The 13,173-nt window shown below is 43.4% G+C and overlaps 1 protein-coding gene across 1 annotated transcript in view; it reads left to right on the top strand.

Moving 5' to 3' along the window:
- The window catches only part of Med27 (mediator complex subunit 27), a 188,326-nt gene that overhangs the window by 112,320 nt on the left and 62,833 nt on the right, over positions 1–13,173 (top strand). The gene's annotated exons all lie outside the window — the stretch shown is intronic.

The raw sequence follows: 13,173 nt of genomic DNA, 5'->3' as shown, positions 1-13,173 counted from the left end.
ATTTGCTGATATTTCACAAGGAATTTTGTATTTTTGTTCATGAGGATTTTATTTGTAATGTCTTTGTCTGGTTTCAATGTTCGCATGTGCTTGCCCTGTTAGATGAGCTGAGAAGTGTTTTGTCTTCCTCTCTTTTCCAAATTCCCGTAAGATCACTGTTATTTCTTCCTAAACATTTGACATAATGAATCGCTGATAAATCTATGTGGGCCTGGAATTTTATTTATGGGAAGGTTTTTGATAACAAATTCCCTTAAAAAAATAGACATAGACTATTTAGATTTTTATTTATTCTTATATCAGTTGAATTTATATCTACAACTAAGACATGCATTTCATCTAAAGTTGTCAAATTTATTGGCATAAAGTTTTTCATAATCTCTTATCCTTTTAATGTGTCTAAAATCAGGACAGTGTCCCCTTGTTTGTTCCTGATATTGGTAAATTGTGTCTGTTTTTTCCTCTTTGATCAGTCTAGCTAGTGATTTCTCAATTTCATTGATTCCATTTCAATAACCTATATTTGGTTTCAATGATTTTTCTCTTTTTATCCATTTTCTATTTCATTGATTTACATAATTATTTTCTTATACATCCTTTGTATTTAATTTCTATTTCTAACTCTAAAATGGAAGCTTAGATATTTGGTCATTAAGATCTTCTTTTCTATATAAGCCTTTTAAAACTATAAATTTCCAATCTACAGAATGGCAGGGGGGGGGGAAATCTTTGCTAGCTATTCTTCTCACAGAGAATTAATATCTAGAATGTATAAAGAACTACAAAAAACAAATAGCTCAATCAATATATGGGCAGATGAACTAAATAGATACTTCCCAAAGGAAGAAATACAAATGGGCAACAAATATATGAAAAAATAGTCAGAAACATTAGCAATTTGGAAAATGCAAGTCAAAACTACACTGAGATTCTATCTCGCTCCAGTCAGAATGGCTGCCATCAAGAATACAAACAGTGATAAATGCTGAGAGGAAGTGGAGGAAAAGGAACAGTTTTACACTGGAGTATAAATTGCTGGGATTTTAAATTAGTACAATCACTATGGAAATCAGTATGGAGGCTCATCCAAAGACTAGGCATGCAACCACCACATGACCCACCTATGCCACCCCTTGATATTTACCCAAAGAATTAAAGTCAGTATACTTTAGTGATATGTGCATACCCATGTTTCTAGCAGACTATGGCAACCAGCTTAGTTGTCCATCAACAAATGAATGGATAAAGAAAATGTAGTATATACGCACAATCGAGTTTTATTCAGCTGTAAAGAAAAATGAAATTAGGTCATTTGCAGGAAGCTGGATAGAACTTGAGAATATTATATTAAGCGAAATAAGCCAGTCTCAGAAGGTTAGGGGTCAAAAGTTTACTCTGACAGGTGGAAGCTAGAGAGGAAAAGGGAAAAGAATGATGGGAGAATCTCATGAATATTTAATGGAGTTAGAGTAGAGGAAAGGGACCAAGGGGAGGGAGGAGGAGAGGGAAAGAGGAGATACTAGGAAGTGATATTGGCCAAATAATGTCGATATATTGTGGTGTAGGTACGAATATGTTAACAATAAATCCCAGCATGTGTACCACTCTAATGCAACCATTTAAAAAGTGTGGAGACAAGAAAAATGGAAAAACTATGAATTTCCCTCTAAGCGTGGCTTTACCCATGTCCCCAAAATTTGATGTACTTTTACTATCATTCAGTTCAGGGAATATGCTAGTTTTCTTTGTGATTTCTTTTTAACCTGTGAGTTATATAGTTATGAGTTATGTTGTTTAATCTCCAAATATCTAGGAAGGGGGAATTTCTGATATAATTTTGTTATTGATTTTAAATTTTAGTTGTGGTCAATGAATGTGTCCTGTGTGATTTTGAGACCTGTTTTAAGATCCAGCTGATGGTTCATAGTGGTGAACGTTCCATGTGTACTTGAAAAGGTTGTGTATTCTGTTTGGGATACAGAATATACCTGCAGTATAGGTCAAAGTGTTCAAGCTGCCGAATAGGGTGTGTACACCTGTAATCCCGGCAATTCTGGAGGCTGAGGCAAGAGGTCACAAGTTCCAGGCCAGCCCCAGCTACTTAGCAAGGCTATAAGCAACTTACCAAGACCCTGTCTCAAAAATAAAAAGGGCTGGGGATGTGTCTGAGAGGTATGGAGCACTCTTGGGTTCTATCCCTGAACCAGAACCAAGAAATAAAGAAATATTCAGCCCTCGGTGCTCTCACTGGTGTCCTGTCTACTTGTCCTCTCAGTTGCTGAGGGTGTTACTAACCATTTGGGGAGCATACACCTCTAAGATCCCTCCATCTTCTGCATGAATTCACCCTTCCACTTTTTAAAAAACTCAGTCTTATGACCTTCTTTGCTTATAAATGTTGGGCTTTGTTCACCTGAATTTTTCCCTTTGCCTGGGCAGAGGGGTTTCCTTGGAGTAGGACACCATGGGAAGACATAGGAAGAGGGCCGGTGAGCATAGGTCAGTAGAGGTTCCAGGTGGTGGACCCTGTTTCTCCTCTGATGGACAGTATGGTGTGATCTGTGCGAGGATGCGAAGGGCTGCCACAGGGTGCCTGAGCCAGGGAGCTGTGACTGTCAAGTCTGGCATGTGGTGTGCTGCTTGCAGAGGGCACCCTCTCAGCTGGCTCAGGTGCGCTGTCCTCCTGTTTCACATGGAATCCTAGATTGGGCTCCATTGAGAGGAACTGGCACCATTTTATCTCCTTTGAAAGTGGTAAAAGAAGTGCAGAGCTGGACCATGTGTGCTGCTGATAGTGCCACAGTCACATTCTCTTAGGAGCCTCATGCTGCAGGGTCCCCAGAGGCCTTTGCTGTGCAGTGCTGCCAACCTGGATGCTGCCCCTGGGATGTATGTCCCTTTCTCCTTCAATACCTCTACATGTAGCCATGAGGACCCCCTCACCACCACCAAGGTATGAATGTAAAAATTCGTTTGGAATGGAGGGAAAATAGGCAAAACCTCTCTGAAGCTAAGCTATTTAATTACCTGCCTTACTTTAAAAAGCTGTTTCTAAACCCAGTCATTCACAAGCCACCTGTAGGATTTTTGTCATAACTTTTGATCAACTCTTCTACCATTTGCATATTTTGTTTTTCCAAATAAACCCACTTTTAAAACTAAGCCTTCCTGGGGGCATAGCTGAGCAGCGATATTTATGGAATCACAGGTTTTGTTTGCTAGTTGTATATTTTTCTATGTACATATATTAAAATGATGTTCATCTGAATGTCACCTAAGTCAGCTCATGCACCTCTTTGTGAGTATGTGTGTTACATTTTGAAAACTGTTAGTCCAGGGAGAATGTGAATTTGACAGTGAACTTAGCAGGAATAGCACACTAGCTCTTGGCAGTGGTCTGGGAGGGAATGTTTTGTTCCTGTTTCGAGGAGGTGGCAGGACAATTTAAGAAGAAAGGCGAGGGCCCAGCACTGCCGAAATAAAAATAAGAGAAGAACCGGGAAGTGAGGAAGGAGGCAGAAAAGCAGCCTGAGGTGCTGCTGCTCCCCAGGAGGCAGGTCCTCTCATTATGGTCCCATTATTCTTTGAGAATGACAGGAAATACTCCATAGTTAAGATATTCCAGGAAAATTTTGTTAAGTGAATATTGTTCAATCAAGTAAGCAAAAGGTATGTGAAGTTTCCCCTCATTACCAATCAAGACTACTCTCATCACTGTTACCCTCAGTGAATTTTCCAGTTCACCACATTTCTCATCCCAACATGCAGTCTCCTCAGTCTAGAAATTGTCCCCCACTAAAGGTTCTTCCTAAAGAAACACAAGGTACTGAATCCAACACTGTAATTCTGCATGGTTTTGTCTGGGCAGCTCTCCACGTGGTCATTGCCATTCTGCGTCACCACCCAACCACTTGCATTCCTGTTGTCAGGAGGCAGGGCAGGGAGCAATCTACCTGTGACTGTACACTCCCTCAGATGACAGTTTCTGGTTTTGAATTTGTACCTGCTATAGAAGAAGCAATGACAGAACAAGATTCTCTTTACTCTGAACTTTATTTTGCCTTGATTAAATCTGCTTATTTAATCACTGCAGTTCACCTAATGTGTGTTAAGTGCATATTTTATTTAAAATTGCCACAGGGCTGGAGATGGGACCTCAGACTCTCCCCTCAAGGAGTTGATTGTCTGTTGAGTGAAAACAAAATGAAATTGCTGTCATACAAACTGTGTATTTGTCCCAAGAGGGATTTTGCGGTTTCCTGAAATGTGTTGACCATTTCTGACTACCGGTATGCATTTGCTTAATGTATTGTTATGACTAGAACAAATTATGTGTTCAGGAATTGATCGTTATCTTTGTGAAATCTACTGCGTGCATCTTCAAGGACGTTAAAAAAAATCCCAAGGAAGTGAAATCTTATTCTGTACTTATGTGTCACACTGTCACCACCACCTCAGAACATTGCCAGAAAGAGCCAACTGTGAGCAAGCCAGTCTGCACAAGTGACCAGTCTTCAGCTGCACCTGGGGAGGAAAGGAAAGATCCTGGGGTCACCTTCTCATGGGGGGACAGTTGCATCTCAGTTCAGCACCCCTCTGAGCCTGTGTGGGTTCTGGGTGTCCTTTCAACAGATCTGACAGTGACAACTGATTTAATAACTATTGTTAATTCATGTTTTAGGAAAGGTGGGTATTTGTTGTTAGGAGTTCTCTCTGTTTCTCAGGCTTGTGAGGACTTGCAGAGAGGGGAGTGAAATGATATCTTCCCCAACTTAACATGTTGCTTAAATGTTTTAGGGAAAGCTGGAATGCACAAGCTGTGGATAAATTTGTAATGCAAGAAAACAGAAATTTAGAAAAACTGTGCATTTTAGTGATTAATACAAAAATAAAATGCAAAGCAAATGGTCACTACTTTACTACTTCACTCCTTCCTGTGCCTGCCAACTTATACACCGAGTCACAAAATCAAAAAGCCAGCAGGAGAACCTGAGGAGATTTGACTTGTAAGCAAACGAACTGCAAGCACCCTGGAGGCAGAACCCCCTGAGTTCCTGGGCTCCGTTAGGCACTGAATGGGTAGTTACTGAATGACTGGAAAAGGAAAACCATCAGTTGATTTCATCTTTTTACTTTGCTACTAAAATTTGTCCTAGTTATTTCACAAGAAGCCTGGGTGATGACAAAAGGAAATCTACTTTTGCTTGGAATCCTCGCAGACCTAATAAAACCTGGTGGTGTGTGAAAAGGCCCTGGATGGGGAGTCCAGGCCATGGGCTCCCATCAGCTCCACCACTTAGCCGTGTGTCACCGTGGGTGAGTCACTGAACCTCCTTTTTTCTGTTGTTTATATTTATAAAAGGAGCTTTACACCTGCCCTGCTTACTTCCCAGAGGTGGTGAGAGAGTGCATGAAGTAAAGGGATGTGGACGTGCCTGGCACGGGAAGCCTGGCTGTTCTGGGCTCAGCCTCCACAGCTCTCCATCTTCCTGCCCAGAGCATTTCGGGCATGTGCTGTTGGTTGAGAGTGGTGGGCCTCTGGGAAATGTTTGCTACTGGAGACATAGGAGTACCGTACGAACTCAGTTCTGTACCTCTCTACATCACGCCAAATGGTGTGTGAGAAGACGGCTGTTTTTATGCTGGGTTTTGCACCATGGCCTACTTCGTGAGCCCTGTGAGCTCACTGGGCTGCCTGTGGCGAGGGCGGGCAGCTGGTGTGTGCTGGTCTTTGTGGATTTGGTCACCTTTTGCAAATAAAGGGATGCTTTGTTTGCTTGCCTGGGTGGTTCTGCTGATTGCGTTCAGGTAACACATGGACAAGTTTATGAGCGACGAAGGTAAGAGCTGGGCTCACCTCCTGTACTCCTCCTCATGCCTGCCCGCTGTTTCACTTTCAGGATGCCACTCTGCCTCATGTTGCCAGCCCTGCCTGCTCAGGTGTGGAGTCTCCACAAAGAGATTCTGAGACTCTTGAGTCTCTGTGGAAAGGAGCAGTCCGCCAGCAAGTAGGGCGCAGCAGGGTGGAGACAGGGTAGAATCCTGAACAAGGAAGGGATCCTATTTCTGTCTGCAGTGCACCCTGACGTGCAGTTTAGAAAGTACTTTTCATTTTCTTTGAGAGAATAACCAGAGATCCTTCACAGCCATGATGCAGGCATTTTACAAATCCTTGATATAAATGAGTTTGACCTACGTTTCCAGTTCCTTTCTTCAGCACCATGAGCTTGGTGGTTGTACTTCCAGTCAGTTTCCTTCTCGTGTAGTAATTGAACAGCCCCCATCTGTTTCCACCCACTGTCAGAGGCCTCTCCATCTCATGGTTGTGGACAGGTGCCGGGGAAAATCTTAAATCATTTTTAGATGATGCAAATAATTCCCTTCATGATAGCTACTGGCCATTACCCTTTCCCCCAAAAAAGGTGCTTTATTAATTAATATATGCATTCCTAATGCTTAGATTTTTTTGTATGGGTGGAGAAAATGAACAGCATGTATCTTACACACTGTGTGGGGTAAATGCTATTTAAATCCGGCTGGAGCTGCTAAGCATCACACCAACATGAGATTGCTGGCTGGGGGCCAGATTTTTTTTTTTTTCTTTCTGAGGAGGGGTCAGACTTCAGAGAACTAAGCCATCTGTCCAACAAATTATTTTAAGTCTTTAATAACAAATAGTTTGCAGTGTATCTTAATGTGTATAGTAGAAAATGAATGTTTTGCAAAACTGATATCTTTGGGAATGTCTTCCACATTCTGTGCTGTCATTTGGTATTGTAATCCCAATTTGGTAGCACACGGCTTTGTATTAATATTTTGCAGAATTAATTAGTTAATTAAAAGCAAAATTTTACACTGGCATGCCAGTACAGTGCACTTCTTTAGAAGGCTCCTGCTTGTAAGAGGCATCGAGCTTTTACCACAACAGATGCCGGGTTTGGTGGCTGCTCCTCGAGCCCAGGACTTCAAAGGGTCTATGCTGCTTTCTTTGAGGTTTGTTGTGAGGCGCTCTCGGCCGCTGCTGTTAGTGACTTTTGACGGCTGATATAATGAACTCACCCACACCTCAAATCTTCATGGGCTAATGAGAACTTTGCATTGTAGCTGTTTCGTAGTAGCCTAACTTGGATCTCATGGCTGTATTTGAACATGCTGCCTACTTCTTCAGCAAGTACTTAGGGCCTGTTTGCTAGGTGCCAGGCCCTGTGGCAGGGATCCCACGTGGAAGAGGGCAGCCATTCCATCCCAGGGAGCCCTGGGATTCAGAAGCTAGATATTGAATAAACACTCAGGGGCGACAGAGACTATAACAGCACCATTCCGAGGTGGGGAAATAAGGGAGTTCTGGCACTCCTGAGGAAGTATCGTTTAAGCTGAACCCAAAGACTTGCAGCCTAAGGAAGAGTGACCTAGGCATAGAGGTGGGAGCAGCTGTGCAGAGAACCTTCCAGGGATCTGGAAGGTCGCAGCAGCCAGATGGAAGGAAAGGGTGTCCTTGGCCGTCTGAGGACTGGAGACTCTAGTTCCCACTGAGCTGTGCCTCCACAGAGGTGCAGAAATCAGGGACCTCTTTCCTTGGCCCAGCAAGGAGCTCGTGAAGCAAGGGCAGCGCAGGGTGGTTTCCCATGCTCACATGACTTCACATGTACTTTGACCTTGCTGGAGGGATTAACAGTGAGAGGCAGTTGTTCAAAATAAACAAATATGAAAGATAAATGTTGATGAGAAGTGGGGAAAAGGGGATGCTTGCACGTTGATGATGGAAATGTAAATTAGTACAGCCATTATGGAAACTGTATGGAGGTTCCTCCAAAAATTAAAATTAGAACTCTGTATGATTTAGCAGTCCCACTATTGGGTGTGTGTTCACAGGAAATGAAGTCAGCATGTTAAGAGACATCTGCATTCCCATGTTCATCGTAGCATTAGTAAAAGTAGTCAGATATGGAGTCAGCCTAAGTGTTCATTGGCAGATTAGTGGATCAAGAAAATGTGAGGTGTACACATTTGAATAATATTCAGCCTTTAAAAGAAGGAAATTCTGTCATTTGCAACAACACAAATAAACCTAGAGGATATTATTTTAAATTAAATAAGCCAGGCACAGAAAGACACCTATCACATGATCTCTCTTACATGCAGAATCTTTAAGTCAAATTCATAGAAGCAGAGTAGAATGGCAGTTAGCAGGGGCTTGCTAGGGCATTGGGTTGGGAAGATGTGGTCCAGAGGATACAGAATTTCAGCTAGGAGGAAGCAAGTTCAGGAAATCACTTGTACAACATAGTGACCGTAGTTAATAACAATGTATTGTATTCTTAAAAATTGCTGAGAGAATAGATCTTAATTAATCTCACCATGCACACAAAATGGTAAGTATGTGAGGTAATTCATGTGTGAATTCACTTGTTATAGCCATTCCACAGTGTACATGTATTTCAGGACACATTATATAGGATAAATATATATAAGTTTTATTTGCTAATTCAAGATAAATAAAACTAACCTAAGGGCTCCATCATGGAAACATGATTTTAAGATTACCAGGACTGTTAGATTTACTATACCCTGTCCCAGTTCAGTTGTGGTCACTTCTAGGCTGCAAGCAAGATAAACAGATGGATGGGTGGGTGGATGGATGGATGGATAGATAGATAGGTGAGTGGATGGATGGAGAGATAGATAGATGGATAGATGGATGCATGCGTGCACAGGCACCTGCACCCCCACCCCCACCCTGCTAGCATGAAAATATCCTCACTAGGGGAGGTAGCAGGGGACAAAATAAAACAAAAACCATTCAGAAAGCAACAAGAAGAAAACACCAGAGACCTGGGTTCTGGAAAGATTGGGCAAGGGCACTTAACATGAGATCCACACATGGACACTGGGATCTGTGAGTGGCAGGGAGTTGGAGTACAGACTTCCTGCAGATGCATGTTCGTTTTCAGTACCTTCTCCATGGGATTTGGGACCCAAGGAGGTTTCATATCATATACAAAGCTATGAAAAATTGTGCTCTATATGTGTAGTAAGAATTGTAATGCATTCTGCTGTCGTATTAAAAAAAATAAATCAATCTAATAAATAAATAAATAAAGCCACTGATGAAAGAAATTGGAAAACCCAAGAGTCTTTTGTGTATTTGCCAAACATACTCCCCCCCCCTCAGGAAATATTTAAGTGTATTCCCTGCAAGTAGAAATGAGAGAACTGGGAGACGACAGTGGCGAGTGGCTTCCAAATAACCTGGCCATCCAGCAGGACGAGGCCTTAGGGGTGGTGTTATGGTGCACCTACACAGACCACCTCTTGGAGGCACTGCTGAAGGCCTAGATCGGAGTGGACTTTGGGCAAAGGGACCTCTAGGTCCTGTTCTTTAATTCTCTGATTAAGGCCCTTTCTGGAACAAGCTGAGCTTCTTGAAGAAAATCAGACGAGAACAAGACTTACAGGGGTACAGAAATCAACATTAGGGTCTGAGAATGGTGTGGTTGTTTCTGATACAGCAGAGACTGAAGCTCAGTCCCAGGAAACCATTGGAAACTTCAGTAGAGTAGGTCTGTCTGTCCTGGCAAAGATTGAGTTAGAAACCTTTTGACCATACTTAGAGAGCAGGGCAGGGAAACAGGACTCTGGTTGCTTTAGACTTAATTTTTTGACTGAAAATACTGAAGTTATGAATCACACCTTGATCCAAACCTGTGATTTCTAGAAGTTTGTGTTTCTATCCTGGTTCTTGGACTGTCAAACCAGCTTATGAGCTGAGTGCTTCAAGAAGGAGAACCAAGCAGCTCTCCATTTTCGAAAGGCTCCTGTAATGTAAATAGGAACAGCAATCTTTCCAAGTTATTACCCTGTTAACAGGTTGACAGATATGTGCAAATTGTGACTCACTGCTCAATTTGGCACTAAATTAATGTCTTTCCGCGCCGCGTCTGCTCAAGTGTAAACTAGTCACCACTGCTGTGTTACTGCTTGTTTGCCTATATTCCAAAGGTAAAAATTAAAGTAATTTGATTCTGCCACGGAACGGAGTGTGACATATGGTGGCAGTGTGGGAGGGGAGCACGCTGTTCCTACCTGTCCTCAGCCCTGCTCTCGCAGCGGGCGCTGCGTGCTGCGGGCTCTGTGCAGACGCGCACCGCCCCGGGGGGCAGTTCTGGGAAGTGCTGCCAAGGCCACCTCCCTGGTCAGCCTGCACCCCCAGCAAGAAGAAGGTGCCATTTTTGTCTCCAGACTTTGAATTTGACTTTCCAAGCTTTCCGTATTTCTGACAAGTCACTAGTGGTGGATTTGTGTTTCAGAGTCTGTGTCTATTTTAAAATGAAGTGTTTTGATTTTTGCTTCTAAAATTTCGACATTGTTTTCCTCAGCTAAAGGTGCAGCTGACTTTCTCTCCTCCTCTTTTTAGCCAACACAGAATGTCACCTATAACAAAGAAATTTACATCTCCTTTATGTCAGGCATGTGAATGAAAAGCAGTCTCCTTAAAATTCACTCTTGCCTAATGCAATCTTTGAATCGAGTTTGCTGGGCATTATCTAAGTCACCAGTTGGAGGAAGAACCAACCGAGACCTCTCTGCTTTCCTGGTGCCCACCGCAGATACTTTTCCTAGGAACTGGTTTTCTCCTGCCTCTGCCTTCTCTCATAGATAAGATCTTCCAAGTAAAGGAATCCAGGAATGGCAGGGAGCATTTGAGAACCCTGGCCCTTGCTGAAAAGGCAAGCAGAGTCAGGGAGTTGGTGTAGAATTCTGGAAACCTACACACTGGGCTTTCCTTCTAGGTTCTTGTGGTCACATAACCTACCGGTTCCCATTTTCCTAAAGAGATGGTGGTTTCCAGCGTGTATTCCGAAGCCTTCAAGGTGAAAGGCACAGGAGAAAGCAAATTATGATGTTGCCTTTGTGCTGAACTTCTGCATATTCATTTGCTTTCCACTGTCCAGAGCTATGATGGCTATCGATTGAGGGTCAGTTCAGTATGCCTGCCTCCCCCTTTCCCCATTAGCATAGACTTAGCAGTGACCTCCATTCACACAGGACAGTGGACTTCTGCTTCCTGCTGAGTCTGAAGAAACTGGGTTTAAACCACCCACAGATTTAGAAAAGGAGTACAGAACTGTGAGAATGTTTCCCGTGACCTGGTGTAAACTCTTGGCATGGAGTTTTTGTCATGTGTCTTCTGTCCTTGGAGCAGATGTTGGGCAGTGGTGAAAAGGAGTTGATTGCCTCCTTTCTTCCTCTGTTCACATTTTTTGATGGCTTCTAAGCTTGTGCCCAAGGCTGTATGCCATGGGCTGTGAGTCTAGGTGGGGACTCCAGAGACAGCAGGTGGGGTCCTGGTCTTAGCCACCCGGGAGTGAGGCCTCACCTTTAGGAAACACTCGCCTCTCCATGCCTCGTTCTCACGTTGTGGGCCCTTCGAGAGCGGGGAGAGAGCCGTTGCTCCTGATCACAGAAGCCGTTGTGCCCTTGAGGAGAACTGTGTAGTCTCCTTCTCCTTCGCTCCAGAGCCTGTGCCCTCGCACCTCCACTGCCTCTCATGCCTGCCCCTCGGCTCCCATCTGCTCGCTGTCCTGGTTGGCTCCCCTCCTTCTCCAGCTGTCCTGTGCAGTAAGGAAGCCCGCCAGCTGCACTGGCAGGATCCCTTTCTACCCTCTGTCCTGGGTATGCTGGGGTTCACTTTTCAACAAAGGACATCATGCCACCTGCCCTCTCCCAGGAGCCCAGCTCTAACTGCAGTCCTCTCATGTTGTCAGCGCAGGGCTTATTCCTCCTTCCCTCAGAGTATGCCTTTTACATGTCCCTGATTTAATGGACACGTGGTTTAATTTGTCATAACTAACGGATAGGAAATCCAATGCCAAAGCCTTAATAGATGGTTTTGCATCTCAGCTATTATATTGTACATGCCCTTGTGCCCAGTGTGATTGCCTGGTGAGCACAAATACTCGTATGATTTTGTTCTCCAGGGACTGAGCCAGACTGGCTCTGTTTATGCTGTGGGTGGCATCCCCACAGTGAGCCTCCAGAGCACAGAACTCATCCCACCAAGAGAGCACGTTTGCAGACTAGGCCCATGGTGTAGCAGAACTGCCAGCAAGGCATTCAAAATCTTTGAGGACTTAATATGTACTAGATGCCCTGCCAGGTGCTTAATGTTGTGGTCTCAGTGATTATTAATCCTCTCCAGATACAGGTTTTGCTTGGACCAGAAGAACAGGACTCCCTGTTAGTGGAATAAAAATTGAACTGATGCTTGTCTGGTATATTTGGTTGAAGTGAGGGAGGTTTTAGGGTCAAAGAAGGGGACAGGAGTTGTGGCTCAGTGGAGAGCGCTTGCCTGGCATGTGTGAGGTCCTGAGTTTGATCCTCAACACCTCAGCACCACAAATAAATAAATGAATATCCATTGGCAACTAGACAAAATATTTTTTTAGAAAAAGAGTTTGGGGGCGCTGGGGTTGTGGCTCAGAGATAGTGTGCTCACCTAGCATGTATCAGGCACAAGGTTCAAACCTCAGCACCACGTGAAAATAAAGATATTGTGTCCACCTAAAGCTAAAAAATAAATGTTTTTCTAAAAAAGAGTTTAGGAATAAAATCATAATAGGCAAATGAAAAACTAATCAAACCAAGACAAAACATAGATCTAGTAAAACAGAAGTCTGTACAAGTAAATAAATGTACTCATAAGCCACTGTGTGGCTCAGCTTTTTTCAAAATTATAAGCAGAAATTTTGGAATGTAACACAGAGTACTGATTTAAGCAAAACTTGTGATATGCTATAATTTTAATTAGAACATAACTGAGGAAACAGGAATGACTTTGGGTATTTAAAACAGAGGAATTTAACTCAAGGAATTTGGCTATCTGGGTGGTGGTGGGCAGCCCAGAGATGGGCAATAGCAGGAAGCTGTGGCCAGCTGGACTGGAAGGACAGACGGTGGAGGCTGCCTCCTAGAGCCCAGTGGCCTGGAAGGTGGCACAGCTAAACTCCCACCCCTGTTGAAGAAAGCTAATAGACCATGGCATAAGATGAATAGTTCAGAATGAGCATTCAAAACATTTTGTTGTTGTTTGTTAAATTAAAAGCCAAGTCTTAGTCCACTGTGGGCTTATAGTCCTTTGCCAGGGTTCTAGTTCACATGCATGTGTTTCTGATT

This window comes from Urocitellus parryii, chromosome 4 (genome assembly GCF_045843805.1).
Source record: "Urocitellus parryii isolate mUroPar1 chromosome 4, mUroPar1.hap1, whole genome shotgun sequence".
In the NCBI taxonomy this organism is placed as follows: Eukaryota; Metazoa; Chordata; class Mammalia; order Rodentia; family Sciuridae; genus Urocitellus; species Urocitellus parryii.
This window is presented reverse-complemented; position numbering and strand designations above follow the sequence as displayed.